Here is a 20,707-nt window from a genome sequence, read left to right as displayed (position 1 = left end):
TTGTTCCCGGATGAGTAATCCGTCAAAACAAACAAACAAACAAACACTTGCTAAGCACGTGCTGTATATAACCTATGTCACCAAGTATTTATTTTGTTGAATTACTTTAAAAATTGTCCTGGGTTAAGCACTGTGCAAAGTCTTTCTCAGATAGGACCATGTTCCCCGCGGGACTTGAGCTTCGCGCCCTAGGTGGGGCCCTTGCAATGCCTTCACGTGGTCTTATGTCTTGTAAGATTTGCAAAAGTAAAATATTTAAAGTATAATAGGCTAGGCTAAGACTAAGGTATCTTTCCAGTCTGATTTCCCCTTCTATGTTTAGAGTAGACTTGAGCTTTTTTTTTTTTTTTAGTAATAGTTTCTTTCTCTGCGCCGCCTAATACATAACACAGCTCTGATTCTGGCAAAAGCATTTATGAACACAGTGGGGTCCAGGAATGGTAAGTGATGGTAGGGAGGGCACTAGACCTGAGTCTGGAAGATGTGCTGGACAAGCAGGAGAATGTCATTCTAGGGAGCGGTACCAAAGGGACTAAAGAAGGCAGAGACAGGTGAACCTACACCCTGAAGAGGGAGCCAGCGGTCAATGCTCGATTCTGGGGTGATGCTGGGGAGTGACACAGTGAGACATTCTGGTTGTAGTGTGTAGGCTTGGCCATAGGGGTCCCTGAGTTCTGATTCTCTAAGATCTGTTTGGGTTCATTGATGCTGTTGACAAATCTAGAATTTGGTGTGTCAGGGTAGTAAATGGCAACCTTTAAACGACACAACCTTAAAATCTCATTGGCTTTTACCGTCAAGGGCTGTTTCTTGCTCTCATTGGGAATGGCTTTTCAGGTGGTGACTGGGGACTCTGACTCCTCCTGCCTTACAATGCCACCACCTTCTAAAACCTGCACTCTCACTCAGCTTGGGAGGTTCTGTCCCCAAGGAGGCAAAGCTGGCTCTTGGAGGGGAGGGGATGAAAAAAAAAAAACAAAACTTAGATATTACAAGGGACACAAACAGATACACAATATACCTGTGTTTTTCAAATTTCATGGGAGAAGGGAAAGTAGGAAAAGAAGTGTCTATAAAGGCTCCTAAGGGGGATGATAATGAAAAAAAAAAAGAGAGAGAGAGGGAGAGAGAGGCTGAGAAACACTGTTTTAGAACCAGGCTGTTCAATAGAAATATAATGTGAGCCACAACCACATATGAAAGTTAAACATTTCTAGTAGCCACATTGAAAAAGTAAAAGATTAATTTTAATAATATAGTTTAACCCAAGATACCCCCAATGTTATAATTCCAACATGTAATTCTATAAAAATTATTAATGGCCTGTTTTACATTCTTTTCATATTAAATTTTTGAAACCCAGTGTATATTTTAATAGAGCACATCTCAAAATAGTACATTTCAAGTGCTCAATAGCCATATGGAGCTAGAGGCTGCTCTATTGGACAGCACTATTCTAGACCCTCCTTAGAGTCCTTGATTGGTTCTTTTGCATTTGACTGACAGAAGAGCAAAGAGGACCAGGAGGGCTGCCCACGTAGTTTTGGCTAGGCCTGGCACTGTCTTTCCACTTAGATTCCATAAGCCAGAAGCTAGTTATGTGGCCCCAACTTAACTGCAAGGGAGGCTGGGAAATAGTCTCCTCTGGCCAGGAAGAGAAATTGCATCGATTAGGAGCCAGACAATCTCTGCTGTAGCCTGGGCTCCCAATATCCATGTTATTCTTCCTCCACACAGGGAATAGACTCAGTCCCTCCCCGAGGGGGCTCTACCCAATATCCATCACAGCACCCAGCTCAAAGTTCTGGATGTCTGGGAGGTGCATTGATCCTCTAGGTCAGGGTGTGAGGCCCCCAGGTATAGAGCTCATGAACTAAAAGAACAAGCTATCCTCCCCACCTGCAAACCCCGAATGTATGGTGTTAGGGCAGGCAAGACAATCATAAACACTCCCTGTCAGAAAGGAGAAAAGTAGACACAGAGCCGTCCCTGGTTCAGTAGTTCTGAAATCCTGATGGGCAGACATTGCAAGGCTTCCCGCCTTCCCCAACCCCACCAGTCCCCCGCCCGCCACCCTCCCAGTCCCCAGCCGCTTCTGGGCAAAGGGGTTCCTCTGTCAGGGTCTGCCCCTGGGAGGAAGAGGGAGTGGAGGGGCTGCTCTCCTGGGATCTGCCCAGTACTCGGAACCTGCCCCTTGCCTGTGGAAGGTTGGGGGTCCAAAGCCTTTGTTGTTCTGTGCTTTTGCCTTATGTTTTGCTTTAAGTAACTTTTTATTGAAATATAACATTGTTAGGCACTAAATTGTATCTTCTCCAAATCCATAATGTTGAAACCTTAAAATCCAAATGACTGTATTTGGAAATAGGGGCTTTAAAGAGGTAATTGAGGTTAAGTAAGGTCATAAGGAGGGACCTCATCCCATAGGACTGTGTCCTTATAAGAAGAGGAAGAGACACCAGGAGTGTATATGCAGAGTAAAGACCACGTGAGGACACAGCCAGAAGGTGGCCGCCTGCACACCAAGGACAGAGGCCTCTGGATAGGCTAGCCCTGCCAGCACCTTGACCTGGGACTTCCAGCCTCCAGAACGGTGATACAATTAACGGTGTCGTTTAAGCCCCCTAATCTGTGGTACTGCGTCGCGGCCGCCCGGGCAGGCTAATAGCTTCACCACAAGCACACAGCCTGAAAAGAGCACAAATCTTTAAGCGTAGCAGCTCCTTGACATCTTCATAAAGGGAGCAGCCCATGTAACAGCGCTCCAGAGGGACCCCTTGAATCTCCTGAAAAAGATAATTAATGCTATGTATTACCATCATAGGGCAGCTTTGCCTAGTTGGGCACTTTACAAAAATAGAATCCGACTCATGGACAACAGGGTGGTGATTGCTCGGGGGAGGAGGTATAAGGGGGATGAATGGTGATGGAAGAAATGCAATAAAATAAATAAATACACTTCGAAAATTGAAAACAAATAAATAATTAAATAAATGACACCCCAGCTCCACCACTCACTTCAAAAAACCCCCACCAAAACCAGAACCAAAATAATCAGCATGTTCTGTGTGTGGCTTTCTGTGTTCAGCGCCGTGTTGGGTGGCCCATCCGTATTGTATGTAACTGCTCGTTGTGCCCCACTGTGTAAATGGGCCGCAGTCTGTGTGCGCTCCTGATGGACATTCAGTGGTTTCCACATGCATCGGCGGGCGGGCACCGGGCCGGACCTGACAGGCCAGACGCACACCTTTGAGTTGGGGCCATGGGCTTTCTCCCAGGTCCTGCTGGGGAGTGTGACGGCCGGTGTGCGCAACCGTTTCAATCTCAGCTCCAGCTGACGCCTCCCACACACAAACCATTTAGCAGGCCTGAGGTCGTCTAACCAGGGCTGCTCGGTGCGAAAGGGTTATGTCCAGCCATGACCCCCAAGCCTGCTAGCCTCTGGAGTTGGGTGCGCCGGTGCGTCCCTCCGCGGCTGTGCACGGAAGGCCTCGTGCGTCTAGGTGCTGAAGGGAGAACGGAAGACATTCAGAAAACACAGTTCCCGCTGGCAGAAGGTAGGTTCATCAGTGCGTGTTGCCTGATCTGGACTATTCTGGCTCTTCTTAAAGGCTTTGAATGTGAAAGCTGAAGTATAAAGGTGGCTTTGGCTGCAGATGCAAACAAAGGAATGGGTCACTATTCACTCTCTCTCAGTCCTTCCCTCCCTTACTTAGTCAGCCTAAGTGAGCAACTCATTCTCTTTGAGGGAGTTTGATGATGAAGAAGGTTTCTGGGTGGCAGGGGACAAAAGGCGGCTGTTCCAGGCAAGGGCAGCTCAAAGGCACAGGGAGGAGAAGAGTTTGTTGCCTGGGGAACCGCGAGCAGCCCTCCGCAGCAGGCTGACTGGGACTGGTCCCCACAGCTACACAAGCACAGAGACCCTGACCATACCAGTCGCTTTTCTTTTAACGCTACTGTGAGTTTTAAGAAAAAAATATTAAAACCTTTTACGTGACCACAGTCTTGAATTCTAGAACTTAGGCCTTTATTTTGTCTGGCTCTTTGTGTGCTCAGTAAATGAAAATTGGGTGTTCCAGAGTTGAGTGCTTTGAGACCATTTCAGAAAGTCCCCTTGGCCATGGCTGGGAGCTGGGCCCATCAAATACCAGCCCCGGGCCATTGTTCCTGGAAAAAACAGAAAGGACCACAATAATATCCTCTGAAACGTGGCAGGCTCTTCTTCCTGTTCTGCCCCCAAAGGCTTGACCACCAAGCAGAAAAGAATGCACCAGATGGCTAAGGAGGAGGAAAGGACGGTCTAGGAACCCCTCCCCCCCAGGGCAATGAACAGAATTAATAATTCAGATCCTCACCATATTTCACATAGTTCATAATATTACAAATAAATAAATAAATAAATAAATAAATACGATAACTTTGAATGGCTGTCCCCCAGAATTTTCTTAAGCAAAGTTGGGGATGAGGATGTTGATGAGTTTCTTTTGAACCTTCTGTCTGGAAGTGGCACACCTCACTCGCTTCTATTCCCATTTACTGGACCAAGCAGGACGCATGAGTTCAACTAGTGAGGATTATATTCGTTTGCTAGGGCTGTCATAAAAAAATACCACTCACTGGGTGGCTTAAACAACAGATATTTTGATGTCTCACTGTTCTGGAGGCTGGAAGGCCAAGGTGCAGGTGCCGGCAGGGCTGCTTTCTCCTGAGGCCTCAGTCGCTGGCTTGTCCACGGCCCCTTTCTCTCTGTGTCCTCACGTGGTCTTTTCTCCGTGTGCCCATGTTCCTGGTGTAACTTCCTCTTCCTATTGGACCAGGCCCCACTCTTATGACCTCATATAACCTTCATAGGCTCCTTAAAGGCCCCTTCTCCAAAGATAGTCATGCTGGGGGCCAGAGCTGCAACATGTGGATTTTGAAGGGACACAATTCAGTTAGTAACAGCAATGTATCATTTCCCCACAGGGAAGAGCATGATGGGGAGGGAAAGTGGAACATTTGGCAGAAAACATGTATAAACCACCAGATTCTAACCCAGCCTCTCCGATTCCAAAGTCCAGCAAGGAGCCCTTGCTCAGGGGTCTCCAGCAATGGACCAGGAGCTCCCTGAGGACACAGGCACAGCTTATTTCTCTTGTGTCCTCCACATTGCCTGGATGGTGGCTGACACCCTGTCACACTCAGCGTCTTCCTCGAAAGTGTGTACTATTTTTATTTTATTAAAGTGACAATGAACACCCTTTGATAAGAAGGAAAGGAAACTACTACCACACTCCTAGGAAACCCCTCCTTCAGAGGGGGACACAAGGCAAAGTGACCTCCAGCTTCTGGCTCTGGAGGGGCCAGAGTGTCAGTCCCCAGCATGCGCAGCTCCCTGGGAAAATTCGCAGGCGGCCCTCTGCTGAGCTCAGGGATCAGAAATCAGTGAAATGGGACTTGCTCCTCCTGGTTATTAAAATGACAACCCCATTCAAAGCCACGGATGGGTGCCATCTGGGGACATTTGATTGTATCAACACCCTGAGAGGCTGGCTCCTCCTCCAGGACATCAGAGGCAGAAACTGGGGGCTCATCCTCGGCCCCCCTGCTACTTTTCCCTGGGGCCGGGTCCCCACAGTTTCCGTGGCTGTGCCAATGTCGGCAGGTCTCCACACTCCCTGGAGTTTCCTGACAGATGGCACCAACTCTCTCCCAGGCATCTCCTGGGCCACTCGGTGCCCAGAGCCCCGCCCTGCGGGGACCCTCCCCCAGGCAGCCCTCAGGACCCCTGGGACCGTGCATGCTCCACATCCTGCCTCCCTTTCCTGGTTGGCCAGTATGACTCTGTCCGGCTCCTGCAAGTTCTCATTCCTACACCTGCCATGTCTGATAATACCTGTAACTTTGCCAGAAGCTGTAAAACCAAAGATGTTGGCTTTCTGGTTGCCAAACAACAGATCCTGTGGTTACCAGGATCTGTCCTCCACAGCAGGTACAGGGGGTTATCAACAATTTATTGTCCTTCTACAGAATCAATTGCCAAGTCCTGTCAAACTCGAAACCTAAATAATATTTCTCCTCTCCATCCATGCGGATCCTGCCCTAGCTCAGACTTCAGCATCTTGGACCTCAACTGTTATAAGAGCCCTTCTTGGTTCTCTTCTAGTCCATCCTTCTCCAGAGCTTTCCAGAGCTTCCTAGAGGGGCCTAGGACCTTTTCTTATTTTATTTTTTTTGATATACTAAAAATCAAAGACACATCAAAATGGGGTTATAATGTAGTGATGATTTTATGTTTACTTTGAACAGAATTAATGCTTTCATTTAAAAAATGTAATGCTAACCAGTTGTGCTAATCATTAGGTAACTGTGGAATTAAAAAAATCAAGGTAGTACATCCCAAGTGGTATGACCTGGTGGTAACGAGACACAAGGTCAAAGCAGTTCCATGAAGACCACAGTTTTCTACCTTGCCAGCGTGTCCTAGTGACTGAACATGGGACCGCATTTGGAGATAACCTCTAAAGTCGACTGTGGATTCCTTTGAGAATTAGAAGCTGGCCAAAATGTCCTTCCAGCCACCTACAGTGGCACAAATCAAACTCCCGTGGCTCTGGTGGCTAAACTGTGAAGTCCAAATGCCTGAGGCCCGCTCTCCTCGCTGCGGCGGCCCGGGGTTGGTCCTCTTGCAGGAAGACGTCCCGCTCTGGCTCTCCCTGCTTATAATTCTCCCCCGCCTCCCCACCGGCCTTTGGCTGGTTCCCATTCACCCGTTAAGACCCGGGTTCTCCCACACCTGCCCCCAGGGACGGTGAGGGACTGCCCGGCCTCCGCGCGCCACCTGCAGCCTGTTCCTCCAGCTCCTTGCCCTCGGTGTGTCTGCCTCCTCCCGCGCCCCGTGAGCAGCCTGAAGGGCTATGACCTTGTCAGGTCTCTCTATTCCTGGCTCCTGGCAGGGGCCCGGGGAAATGAGCGAATGACCCTTCCAATAAATAAACCTGTAAATGAATGAAGTGCCACGGGGGCCTGGGTCTGTCAGTTCTCTGTTTGTTTTGGGCTAGGTAATTCTGTTTGCACTGGCGGAACCCGGTAAATTTGCAAGATTGCTGCAGCCAAGTTCCGGTCTGAGGCCAAAGTCCTCTTCGTCACTCCCGGAGACGTGATTGGGGGCGTGGTCACCGCGCGCGAGCGTAACCAGGAGGACCACCAGGTGGCGCCAAGCCCCCGTGCTGAAGGGTTGGCTCCTTTTCCTCGGCGGGAGTGCGTTCCGAGAGACTGCAGAGGATTCTAAACCGTTTCCGCGAAGGAGTGTCCGTCCCTCGGCTCACTCTAAAGTTCCAGATCCAGCCCAGGGACGCAAAGAAATTTTCTAAAAGATATTTAAATCCAGCTGCAGGGAGAAATTTGGACAAGGAAATATTCAGAATGTGGCCCCAATTTGGAAGCTACAGCTTCACGGTGCTGCTCTTACGGGTCCTTTGGTCGCCCCTGCCGGGTCGCCAGCCTGCCTGCCTGCCTTCGCAGAACAGACTAGAACGCAGGCCTGCTACCAAGCGCTGCCTCTGCTGATGGGGTGTTCAAAAGCAAATGGGTGCGCTGGTGTGGCGTTCCCCGGGCACAAAGTCCCAGGCAGCTCTTCAGGAGAACACCTCACTCCTTGCACCCCGACTAACGTCCCGGTCCCCGTCTTCCCTTAGTAATGGCCGCGTCCTCCACCGGCTCGGGCCTCTCACCGTCCTGAGCTCTCAGGGGGTCCTGCCCGCCGTGCTTAACCCAGAGGGCCCTCGGGGAAGTGCAGACCACTCCATTCCGCTTCCTCCTCCTGCTGGAACAATCCTTCACCCCACGTCCTTTCTTCCTGGGATTCCTTTCCCTCCCAGTCAGCTTAGGAGGGTGTTCACCCCACCTGGAGCCCGAGGGGAATTTACTGCAACTGAAGGAGTATGATGAGTTTTAGATCTGATGCCTGACAGACAGGCTTCGTGTTGACTGGCTCTGCGACCACCCCCCAGCCCACCCAGCTGTCCTTCAGCCTTTGCAGGGCCGCCGCTTTGCCCAGCTCCATGGGCCCCCGGGGATATTGTAGTCACTGTCCATGGCGCCTTCTTGACTTAATCTGCAACGGCCGTCCCACCTCCGCAGTTACTCAGCTCGCTGAGAATGCTCTGCACCGGGCGCTCTGCCCTGGGAGGAGGCGGCCAGTTCCTTCCCGGCTGAGAGCCTCCTCTGCCGTTGTGCGGGTGGGCTCTCCACTTCCCAGCTGCTAACTTGCCAGGCCTCTCCTTGGCCTGGATGGGACGAGCCAGGAGGTGCTAGATCGGGTACAACAGGTAGCCTTCTGATCACACTTGAGGCTGCAGCCGGCCCATCCCCCAAGGTCAGACCAGCTTTGCAGAAGGGGCAGATGTCAGTGTGGCCTCCAGAACTGGTCTGGCCCAGGCTGGCTCCTGCCTGAGGGCGGGACTCTGAAATTCAGGGTCTCCTTCCCTCGTCCGCACTCACTCTCCGCTCCTCCCCTCCTGCAGGCGCAGGGGGACTAGGGTGCCCTGGGGAGGCGGGGACCAGGGCTGCTTCTCTGCTGCTGTTTCTCTGAGTTTGAAAGCACCTCAGACCTGCTGAAAGGTTTCATTGTCCTTCAGGTGAGTGATGGATAAACATTACAGACAGGCAAGTGGGCTGGCAGTCTGCACAGAACATTTTGGAGCCCCTTCTCTGAGGTTTCTGAGGGCCAGGGTGCCTGGGTGTGGGCCTTTCGGGGCCCCTGAATCCTCACACTGATGAAGGCTTGTAGCTCCCACAGGGCGGGGCCGGGGACTCGGGCCCACGTGTGTTTGCAGGCAGTGCGCCTGGCCGTGCCGCGGTTTCCACGAGGTGAGTGGGTATGCACACCCAGGCTGAGAGAGTCAGTGATGCGCCAGGGCTGGGAGCGGCGCAGCGTCCAGCCGCAGAGGCTGGGGCCCCAGGATTCAGGGCGGCAGCCGGCGGCCGTTAGCAGGAGAGGACCCGTCCTTCCCCCAGGGCTCGCCGGGGCCTCTCTGTGTCCCTGTCATCGTTTGCGGATGCTGCAGGGAAACGGAATTCCGCAGTGAATTGCTCTCCCTACCCTGCTCCCCCGAGCTTCTGAAGAAGATTCAAACCTGACATTACCAGTTTTCTAAATTCTGTTGCAACTCCCAGCAGCTTATACAGCGGGCACCATGTGGCACTGAAGGAACCCCCCAGCGCGGTTCTGCCTCTTCTCTGGCAGCAGCGGCCGCACCACTTCAGACGGAGGCAGCCACCCCATCTCCACTGAGGCCCCACTTCTGAGCAGAGATCGAAGTGGTGGAAATCCTGAGCCGGCGAGAAGGGAAGCTGTCTCTCTGTGGGCTGTGTGGGCTGCCTGCACTGAGAGCTTTGGAGAGAAACAGACTTGCAGTGGAAAGGGAACATTCTGGAACCCTCTAGAGTAGTGTGCCTCCTCCTCTGAGAGGCTTCTCTGCTTCCCCGGGGCTGGGTACAGGTCTCCGGCATGGCCACCCTGTGGTTCTGCCCCGCCAGCTGGGACTCTGGGGGCTGGGGTCCTGCTGGACCTGGACTGACCAGGGGCTCAGTGCACAGTTGATTGGATGAAGGACACAACCCCCATGGCCTAGGAGAGTCCTGGTCCTTCTTTGTTACAAGCACAGAGATGTAGGCCTTTCCCCTTCCCTCTGGACGCCTAGTGCCTGGATTTCGTTGAATAAATTAACATCATGGCACGTGTTTCTGAGCATGTGTGTCCGGGGCGGGAGTGAGGCAACCGCAACGAAATGGCCCACCCTTCTGCTTTACTGAGAACTTCCCTGGGCAGCCGCCACTTCCCTCATTACCTGACTCATCCCAGGTAACTAACCCTCAGGAGCAACGTGTGAGCTGGGAAGGTCTTTCTTTCTTTCAGACATGAGATGGTGAGAGGTTCAGGGACTCCCCCAGGGTCACAACGGGAAGGCATCTGAGGTGGGTGACAGCCAAGTCGGTCGGGCTCCAGGGCCTGTGTTGCCGACCATGCGATGCGAGTCCACTTTCCGTCCTATCACTGTCTGGCTGCTTTCTTGAGCTTCTTTCTTCAGTCCCGCTCTCTCAGACCCTGCAGGAGCCCACGGGGCTCAGTCCGGCTGATGGAAGCCGCCGAGAGGGGCACCGGTGAGGCCAGCCACGTCCACCAGGTGTCGCTGCAGGCAAAGGCTGGCGTTAGTGCAGAAGCCGCAGAGGCCACGGAGACCCAGGCAGGCGGGGAACAGGAAGTAGGGCTCCTACAGACACTGAAATCTAGGTCTGTCCAGAAGGTATCCAGCCACGTGCTATGAAAAATAGAGACATTTTTTGAAGAAGGTACAAGATACAAGAAATATTGTACATAGGACAATGATGCCTCGGTCCCCTTCAAAGGAGGCACCTTGGGACCTCACACAGCTCTCCCAGTCGCCATCAGCTGCCCCATCGTAGTTTCCTGAATCTCATCGATGGTCTGAAATCTCTTCCCTTTCAAAGGTGATTTTAGTTTTGGGAAAAAGCAAGCTTTGCAGGGTGCCTAATCTGGGCAGTAGGGGGCTGCGTCACCTGGTTGATTTCATGTTTTGCAAAAAAACTCCTTACAAGACGTGATACATGAGCAGGTGCATTGTTGTGATGAAGCTGCCAATCCCCAGTTGCCCATAGCTGCAGCCTTCTGAGTCATCCAAATAGTTTCCATGGAGGAATGTTCAAGATTTACACAAAATTAGATGCAGATTTGCTGCTCTACTTACTCAGTCATTTTGAATGCAACAGCCACACAGTACATATGCTCACTCAAGAGCATCTTCTGCCTCCACTGAAAAAAACAGTGAGGTCGCCATTGTTCACACATGCACATTCCTGTTCACTCTCCTTGGCTGCCAGGTTATATCGATGTTGCACAAACTGTCCTTGTTATATTAACAATGGCTGGACTTTTTCTGGACACACCTTGTATGTCTGTGAGCAGGATCTAGAAAATGTTTTAGGAGATGAGACTTGGCCCATGAGGAACTCGCCGTGAGCCCTGGCCTGGGGTCCACCCCTCTGCCTCACCTTTCTGCACCCTCGGCCCTTGGATGAAGCCATGGCTGCAGTCCTGCTTGGAAACCCAGACCCCTCATCTTACAGGTAAAGAAGCTCTGAGTCCACCTCCCTTGTCCTCTCCCTGCCTACTGGGCGCCAAGCCCAGCTGTCCCCCTCTCACCAGGCAATTGTGTCACCACGCTCAGCAAAACCGACCGGGCTGAATTGGCGGCCCACTCCCCATGGGAGTGGCTGGCTGTGTTGGGGCCAGGCGGGTGTGCCCGGCATTCCCAGGACGGGGCGTGGCGGGGGCAGAGGCCTGGGGGCTAGGTGGAGCTCGTGTTCAGGGCCGCTCTGTAGCTCAGCGTCCCTGGAGTTGAAGAGCCTACAAAGGGCCGTTAGGATGGATGTTGGGGTCGGGCCGGGTGAGGCAGCCTTGCGGTGTGTGTTCCGGGAGTCGACTGTCTCTTTAGGGCCACCGATGGAGCGGGGATACGATTGATGGTCCACCCGAGGACGCTTTGGAGAGTGCACAGGTGTTTCAGATAATTAACGGGTGTTAACTGCTCTGTAGGAAGCGTAGCCGGACCCCCAGACACCTGCCCTGGCGAGCCCCGCAGGGTTTGCAGTGCGGAATGAGACGTGATCAGATCTGCCCTTTAGAAAGGCCTCTGGCAGTGGGGCGCACGGTGGGTTGAACATATTTTTATTTGAAAAAGTAAAACATGCCCAACGTAAAGAATTCAGACGGCTCAAAAAGTAGACGGGGAGCACCCCAGCCCCGCCCCCTTACCCCGAGATCCATTTCCGGAGAGCATGTGCCGTGCCCAGCGCCAGCGTTTTCTTCTGCAGTCTGGGCACAGGAGCATGTATGTACACATCCCCCCTTGGCGTGACAGTGACACGTGATGCCACTGTTGCAGCCCTTGCTTTGTATTTCTGAGCCTGTAAGTCGTCCTGACTAATATGCACGGCCCTGCCTTGCCTTTTTGTTGGCTTTAAAGTGTACGACAGTCCAGCATGTTGTTTTCAGCATTTCCCCTGTGGGTGGGCCCTGCAGTTGTCGCAATAATGCAGTAAACGTGTGCAGAGGACGAGATCTCTGGCCTGGCATTGCGGAGTCAAAGGGTGTATACGTTTATCATTGTGACCCATGTGTCAAATCGCCCTCCGTGGAGGGGCCCCCATCCTCCCCACAGGTCCCTGCGCATGAGGACATTAACCGCAGCGGGAGTCCTGGTGACCGGGCGAAGTGGGTCGTTTGACTGCAGGTGGGGAGAGTGACACGCGATGGCCGCCACAGGCCAGGATAGAGACGTGAGGGTCTCATGTAAGGCGGTCACGGTTAGCGAGGCGAGGAAGCAATGAGTCAGAGGAACACGAGGAGGCCGGGTCAGCAGGACCAGGCGGCGGGGGGATGAACTCTGCTTCTCTGCCTTGGGCGCATGAGGGCTGAAGGTACACTGATCAGCTGAGGGGGGCGGCCCCGGGAAGAAGAGGGCTTGCTGTGGAGGAGCAGGAAGGCGGCCCCACACAGTGGAGGCATCTGGAAAGAAGGCAGACACGTAGGCCGGAGCCTGGGGAAGAGGTCGAGGTGGAGCCCTGTTCCATATGGCAGCCGGACCTGCTCGCTGATGGGGCGGCCGGGGCCCGTGTGCCGGGGAGACGGCATTGGCCTCGGAGGGAAGAGACAAGCCAGGGTCCTGGACGCAAAATCGTGGAGGCCCTCCCCTCTCAGCTTTGGCCCTGCACTTGCCCATCTTGAGAGTCAGGGCCCTGGGGGAGGAGCCTGGGGGTCAGCCATATTGAAGGGGCAGGCTTCCTGCGGAGGCACCAGGAATGTTCTGAAGGCCACAGAGTCACACGTCTGGTTGGGGAGGGCCTAGAGAGTGTCAGCCAGAACGATTGGGAGACCACGCATGCCCGTAGCGGAGCTGGCTTCCTAAGGCACAGGGGCTGGGATTCTACGAAACAACAATAGGACTCGGGGTGTTTACTCATTGGTCATATCCTAGCAACAGTGTCTCCTCAACAGGGGTAAGTGTTCTAGACCTCAGAGCAAGTTATACAGGAACGTGGTGTTCTAGAATGTCTGCAGGGGTTTGTCAGCCTATTTTCTACTTAGAGGTGCTCAGGAGATGGGTAAAAATCGCCCCCACTTTTCTCTAAATTTCCAGGTAGTCTATGGCAGGCATTTATCATAGCAGCAGAAAACTGAGATGCTTTGCCAGGGTCCCCTCTGGAACTCAGAGGTAACTGCGGGGAACAGGGTAAGAGCTGGTTCCCAGCAGAGGAGATGAGCTGTCCCTTGCGCCTGGCCGCCTGTGAAGTCCGACACCATGAACCGCCCCTAAGGCTTCTCTTGGGGTAGCGCTTCCCCGGACATGGGCAATGCCTTCCTTCCCCTCCCCGTGGGTCCTCCTGCATCAGTGGGGCCGGCTGGACCCACAGATCACTTTCAGCAGCTGCTAGTGATGCCCAGGAGGAGGCGGGGGAAGGGGTTCGACCGCAAGGCTGCCATTCCCCTGCTAGGTGCTCCTTCCATCCGCCTCCCGCACCTCCCATGCCTCAGGGAGGGCTCTTGGCCCATCTGATGCTTGATTTGTTCTGTGAGCACCGCCCCACGGTAGACAGACAGTGGGTAGCCTCGGGGGCAGGCCTGCTCTCAGGCCTCTCTTCCTGGAGCCCCTTTCTCTAGGTGGGCGCTGACGGGCTGCCGCGTGAGGCTCAGGAAGGGAGAGGAAGCACAAGGCCTGGTCTCTCCCTCTGAGGTCCCATGGTTGAGAAGAGGAGGTAACCTCTCAGTTTCCTTGGGGGAAGTACAACGCACTTGAGGGAAGAAGCCAGGGTGAGCTGGGCCATCAGCAGAGGCCTCCTGGAGGAGGTGGTCCCTGAGCCGGAGCTTGTAGCACAAGAACGAGTCACGCTGGGGGACGATGTGGGCCGACACGGGACCACAAGCACAGGGATTTGGCAAACCCGGGGAGCAAAGTCTGGACAGGCAGCGTCCCTGGCATCGTGCCTGGCACGGAGCAGCCCTAGCAATGGCTGTGCACGGGGGCTGGCCCCTGGGCAAATCAGCGTGAATTGTAATGGTTCTGTTCTGTCACGGGCAGTCTCCCTGTCCCTCGTGATTACAGAGTGCGCCCCTGAGCCGGCTGCGGGGTGGGAGCAGGAAGGAGATGCCCTCAGCTCAGCCCTGCTGGGGGGACTCGAGGGCAGTGTAGAGCCTGTTCTCGGAGATCCTCGCAGGTGGACGTGGGGCGACGGGGTGCCCCCCAGGCTCTCCTGAGTGTTATATGAAGTAATTTGATGTAACCCAGTGCGGGGGGGGGGGGGGGGGGCGTTTCTCTTGCTTTGTTTTGCTCATTCTGCCTTTGGTTTGTGCTGAGCGACGGCAGGAACGGGCCCGCGTGTTTCCCGAAGTCACATCCCGGACCCAACTCGAGCCCTCCTCAGGGATTCCTTGGGAGACCCGAGCCGGGAGAGGGCCAGGTGCGGCTGGCCTCCTCCTTAAATGGCGACCCCTCCAGACTCACGGCTGAGGCTCTGGTCGCCCCAACGGTGTTCTTTTCGCACACAGGTAACCACACCCAAGCAAAGCCCCTCTCAGACACTGGAGACAGTTGGCTGGTTCTGCGAATAGCGAACAGCGGAGCGTTCCTGACCCCGCCTGGTGCGTCCTCCTCCCTGGATTAGCTTCCGGTTTGGGGCTCGAGGGGAACTGAGTGAGGAATAACCATGGTAACTAACAGGCAACTAGCTCCAACCCCGGTTGCTAACCACTGGGTTAGACATGCCCTGCGGGAAGCGCCTTCTGAACTGGCCCCAGAGCCTGGAAAGGTGCTGTGCAGGGCAGAGGCCCCGCGGAGGGGGGTCGGCCGTGGGCCTAGGGCCTCGCACGGGTGCAGGGGGAGACACCTGCCCCCCGGCCCGGCCTGCTGCCCTGCCTGTGTGATCCCTGGCAAGTCACCGCGCTCTGGTCCGGTGAAAAGAGCATGCTCTGGGGCCTCGTGAGAGTGAGGGGTAAAGCTTGTGAAACATATTTCCTAAGTCATGTGCGGACAGCAGGGGGCCCCGCCCTTACTTTTCGATCCCACAGCACCATGTTTTGGTGGGTGCCCGAGTGAGGGAAGCTGGATGATATAATAAAAGTCTTTTTTTTATCACGATAATTTTCAAACACTAATGAAATTGTAGACTAGAATAATGATTTTCCAAGTACTCATTGCCGGTTACCGTTTGGCCCATCTTGTTCCATTCGTAAGTCAAGTTTATTGAGATGTAATTTACATACAAATAGCACACCTACATGTACCTTTTGACGAATTTAGACAAATTTAGACATTCTTGTGCATTACCACAATCCGTACCTAACATTTTCGTCACTTCGTGAAGGTCCCGTGTGCCCCTTCGCAGGCCATGGTCCATCCCCGTGGTCCCAGGGCCTGAGGCAGACCCTCCAGGGGACACGTGGGCTCCCGTTCTCATCGGTTAAAGCTGACGGTGCCTTCTCCCCTCCGAGAGCTGCAAACCTTGCGGGGACAATGGCGCCCTTTTCTTGGGACGCGATCGACTCCACCTCATCATCTCTGCAGGCTCTGTGGGTGACGCTGGGGAGCCAGCTTTCAACCCCGGGCACCACTTAAAGCCCGTCTTTGGTTTTCCAGACTTTTTACATTTTGTGGTTGGCTCCTGTGGCCTGCGTTTCTCTGGTCCTGTAGCTTCTCCGGGTTGATTTTAGAGGCAGAAGCGTCAGCTGTCACTGTTCGTCATCTCGATGTGACTTTCCTTCCAGTTGCGTCGAGGGGAACTCACGCTGTTACCGGGTAGGTGGTCGAGGCCAGCCCGCTACCAACGTACGCTACCAGTTTCTGGGTTTGTTGAAGCAAATCCCCCCTCCCATTACATTCTTATATTTTCGTGTGATTGACTCTGAAATCCAGCGAACTTTGATCAGCAGTTCAGTTTCGACCAGGAGGGAAGTGTGTCAATCGTGTGACAAAAACACAATGGTGATGTAATCATGGAGTCGTAATGCCACCTTGATTATTCCTGCTCTCTGTGACTATTTTTAAAAATACAAAGTTTGCTGACAATGAATGATTACATACCAGTACATGTTTCAGTGGTTTAAGCATCTCTTATATTCTAATTCTAGGTATCTGGTTAGTGAAACGGGCATTTTTCTTCCCATACAATGAAACATCCATGTACTTACAAAAATGAAATGCGGTATTACAATCAACGTATACGTCCTGCCTGCGACAGCACCGCAGCGCCACTCCCGCGATAGCGCCGGGCTCCGTGGCCGCCCTGACCCTGGGGAAAGACAGGAGCCCAGGCGGGATTTGGAGCCAGAGGGATGCACGTTCAAGTCCTGCCGGAGTCACTCACTAAGTGGGATGTAGATCAAGGCTGGGACTGTCCTGGTCCTTGATGTCCTCAGATGGAATAAAAATATCTGTATTGCACATTCACTGTTGTTGTTTACTTGACAGAAGTGAATGTCCTCCCAGCTTTTCCAAGTTCCCACGTCAGCCTCCAAGGGCTTGCGGCGGGGGGGGGGTCGTCTTCCCTCACCCAGCTTATTCTGCAACATAGAAAGCTGAACAGCTCCTTCAGAACAGAAAGAGGGGCATTTGCTCATAAAAATAAAGAATGACCGCAATGGGGCAAGGTAGGTGGAGTCTGAGAACATGTCCTCGGCCCCGCAGGAAGGGCACGGCCTGAGTGGGACTGGGCACTAACTGGGAAGACCTGGGTGTGGATCTCGACAAAGGGGGAGCTTGGCAGGGAAGCTTAGAAGTGCAGGTGGGGGAGGCATTGCCCAGGGGAGCTCTGAGCCAGGGCGCCGCCCTGCGGTCCTGTCCCAGCGGGACACTGGGGGCCCGGCTGCGGCCGCCCTCCCTGGCTCTGGGGTCCCCGGGCACCCAGCCTGTCCTCCGCAGCACAGCGTGGGCTCATGGGGTCCAAATTCACGGCCTCTGAAGGGGGGCGCCCAGGGTGGCTCCCTGGGGCGTGGGACCAATGTAAGAGCCCTCGTTTAGATTCCGTTTCATCTTGTCCTAATGTTCTATTTTTGGTTTAGTTGTTATATCTTGTGCACGATGTGCTAGTTTAATCATATTCACCACTTATAAAATTTATGAAAGATAAAGGTGCACTTATTGGGGATTCATGATCTAAATATAAAAGAAAACCAGTGAGATAAAAATGTGGGCCAGAAACAGACCAGGCAAACTCAGAAACTTGATTTAGGACAAAACTAGGCAATGTAACCTAGGGGGTAGGGTGTTTTTTTCATTAATGCTGCTGAGATCAAAATAGCCTCTTAGGGAAAAATGAAAGAGAATCCTTCCTCATGCCATTTACAAAGTCAATTCCAGGCAGGTTAAAGACCTAGCTATGAAATTTTAACACTTTAAGAAGATAATGTTCTGTTTTTATAAAAAAAATTTAGAGATTGATTAAAGAGAGGGGAAAGGAAGGAGGAAGAGGAGAGAAACATCAGTGTGAGAAACATCAATTGGTTGCCTCTCATATGCACTCCAACCGAGGACTGAACCCACATCCCAGGCATGTGCCCTGAACGGGAATCGAACTGACAACCTTTTCTTTATGGGATGGCAAAAGCCACACAAGTCAGGGCAAGAGATATTGTTTATCTTTACGACTTGTAGTTATGTAAGAAGTTCTTAAATGAGAGACAAAGAAGTAAAGATCATAAAGATAAAAGGGGGTAAATCTGATGACATTGAAAGTAAGAATTTTTATTCATTAAAGAGACATGAAGAGAATCCACGCATCTGTCCATTGCTGGGGGAACCATAACCTGGCACACGTGATCCGAAAACAATGGGGCATTGCCTATAAAGCAGGAGATGCCAAGGCCCAGCAGAGCTGCCCTCCAGAGACAGGCTCTAGAGAACGTCTCACCAAGAGTGCTCATGGCTGCATGGCGCCTCGTGGCATTGAGTGGGAACAACCGGCGTGTTTGTTGGCAGGAGGAGGGATAAATGGGTTCCTGGGATAGTTAGACAATGGAATGCAATATAGAAGGGAAAGCAAATGAGTTTCAGGAATGTATAGTAGGGCCCCCAAAATGCCTAGAAGAACCAATTCCATTTATGCAAAGTTCAAAATGTGTAAAACGAAGTACCTTTTCAGGGATGCAAACATGGTGAAACTGCGCCGCACGATAAGGAAATGTTAGCGCACAATTCGTGGTCGATGCAGGGGAGGGGGTGATGGGGAAGCACGGAGCTGCTGCCGAGGCCCTGGCCGAGTTCTGGCCCTGAAGCTGGGTGGTGGGTACGTGGGTATTCGCAACACGGATGGTCTTTACAGCCTACCCACTGGTTACAAACGTTCTTCTTTATCTATTTATAGCTTCTCACATCTATATCTACTGCATGAAAACAATACTTTAAACACTGTGGTTTGCAAGGGAGCATGACGGTTGCCTCTCCTTGGCCAGCCCTGCCTGCACCCGACAGCTCGCTGGGAGCTTGCGGACGCTGACCAGGGTCTGCTCTCCACAGCCCCGCCTCCTGCCCCCGCTGCTGGGCGCGCTCTGAACACCGGAGCGAGGGCAGGATGGTGCCGAGGACACAGCACGGACGGGGCAGAGGTGGGCTCTCCAGCAGGGTGCCCTGCCCTTCCCACGGTGACCTCAGAGGCGAGAACCTGTCTCTGTCCTCCTAGCGCGCACCCGGGCCGCCTTTGTCCAAGCACAGTTTAGCCAGACCGGTGGCAGTCCCTGCGAGGCCCTGGGAGATGCTGCATCCCAGGATTCAATCTCCAGAAACTGGGCTCTGGGAGGAGGAGATAAGAATGGAACACAGCAAGCCAATGCACCATCTTTCTGCTTTACCTATGGTTGTCAAGGTTACCAGAGCTTCATGTTTCTTAGTAACCACTCCTCCCAAAATAGCCTCCATTGGTGCCAGCCGGCAAACTGCCTCCTGTGTCACGATCACTTACAGCCCTTGCGTGTCTCGCCTTTATGGGAGCTGGATGAAGAGTTAAAATCCCCATTTTTCAGATAAGAAAAGAGCCCACAGGGGTTGGGTGACTTGCCCAAAGCCAGATGACTCACAGGTGTTAGAACCGAGTGGAAAACCCAGATTTTCTGAGGCCGCTGAGGGGACTCCCCCCCACCGCCCCCCGCGCCCAGCCGCCACCTCACTGTTGAGGGTTTGGCGACTGCAGGGGACGAGACGCGATCGGCTCTCGGCTGCAAAGGTCTGATGTGCTGGGCTTAGAAGCTGATCCTGCCACTGCCCTGCCTCCTACCTCACCAACAGAACCCCGATTTTCTTCCCGTGTAGGGAGCTCTAGGCCTCCTGCGGGCGCCTGCCCCAGGGGTAAAGCCTAACTAGCTGTGGCGATAGCTCTAGTCCTCGTGTTAGTGGAGGTTTGAAAGCGGAACAGACGCAGTCCCGGCCGGTGCAGGTGGGTGAGCCTGCAGGGAGTGGTTCTGGGGAAGGCGTTTCTAAGGGAAGAATTACCGGGAGCAGGGCCCCACCTCTGTGACTTGTGTTCTGTCGCACGTGATAGAGCCTGTGTGTTGGCCACAGGAGGGTACAACATTGCTGATGGTGTCTGAGTGGAAGGGAGGTCCAGCTCGGAGAGGCCACCTCTCCCTCGAAGCCAGACGCTGCCTGTTGGGTCCCCTTCGGTTGCACCTGGGCCTTCTGCCCTGTGGTAGGCTCTATTCAGGTGCATCCTTCCAATCCTACTGGGCCACAGGCTCCTCGGACATTTGTCCCTTACCCACCTCCACCCCCCAGTCTAGTGGCAGAGGAGTTGGTAAGGCCGTCACTGAGCTTGGGGCTGGTTCTCTGGGCTCAGTGGCCTCTGGTGGGAGGTATCTGTACCCCACCTATGGGGACTCCTTGGTGACCCCACAGAAGGTCCCCAGCTTGGGTCTTACAGCTGAAGTACACCTCCTCAACACCTAAAGGGCAGGCTTATTTGGGAAACTTTTTCAGATGAAAATTCTTCGCAGTAGAGACAACGATCTTAGGATCTGGAAGAAGCTTCATCAATGGGCAGACAAGGGCTGCTCATAGGAAGAACTGCCACTCCATTCCCTGGTCCCGCCTCGGTTGAGTGCCTCCTTGTTAAATGTCTGCATGGCGCTGCAGAGCGAATTCTGGTCCACAGAGAGCTGTGCCACGGATGGTGGGAGGGACCCCCGGCCAGGGAGCAGCCGGCCGCGGGCACTTGGGCGGGAGGGAAGGAGGCTGGCGGGGGCAAAAAGCAGGGTGAGGTCCAGAATCACTCATTCGGGTCCCCGAGTGCCAGAGGAGAGACTGGGGGCTTACTGTGGCCCGCAGCTCCTGGGAAGACACTGAGGGGCGTGTGAGAGCCCCTGATGGACAGGAAGGATGTGCTGCCTGGGGCGGGGAGGGAGCAGCCCCCGCCTGGGAGAGAAAAGAGCGCCGCACGCGGACCAGTGCACATGGTCCCCGCCCTGGGCTGGCCTCTCAGCTGACGCCACCTTGGTGAAGCCATTTCTCTGTTTCTGGGTCCTGTGTTCTTCGCGCAAATGAAATGGAGAGACGCCAGGTTCTCCACCACCTGGTTCTGGGCTCCTCTGTGCGTGAGACCGGTGTGCGGCAATCTCAGCGGGGCATGGCCTTGGACTGGATGTGGAGGCAGGGCCGCGGCTCAGAGATGC

Source organism: Pteronotus mesoamericanus, unplaced genomic scaffold, assembly GCF_021234165.1.
Source record: "Pteronotus mesoamericanus isolate MK-2021 breed Mesoamerican mustached bat unplaced genomic scaffold, CSHL_Meso_final contig_101, whole genome shotgun sequence".
NCBI lineage: Eukaryota > Metazoa > Chordata > Mammalia > Chiroptera > Mormoopidae > Pteronotus > Pteronotus mesoamericanus.
This window is presented reverse-complemented; position numbering follows the sequence as displayed.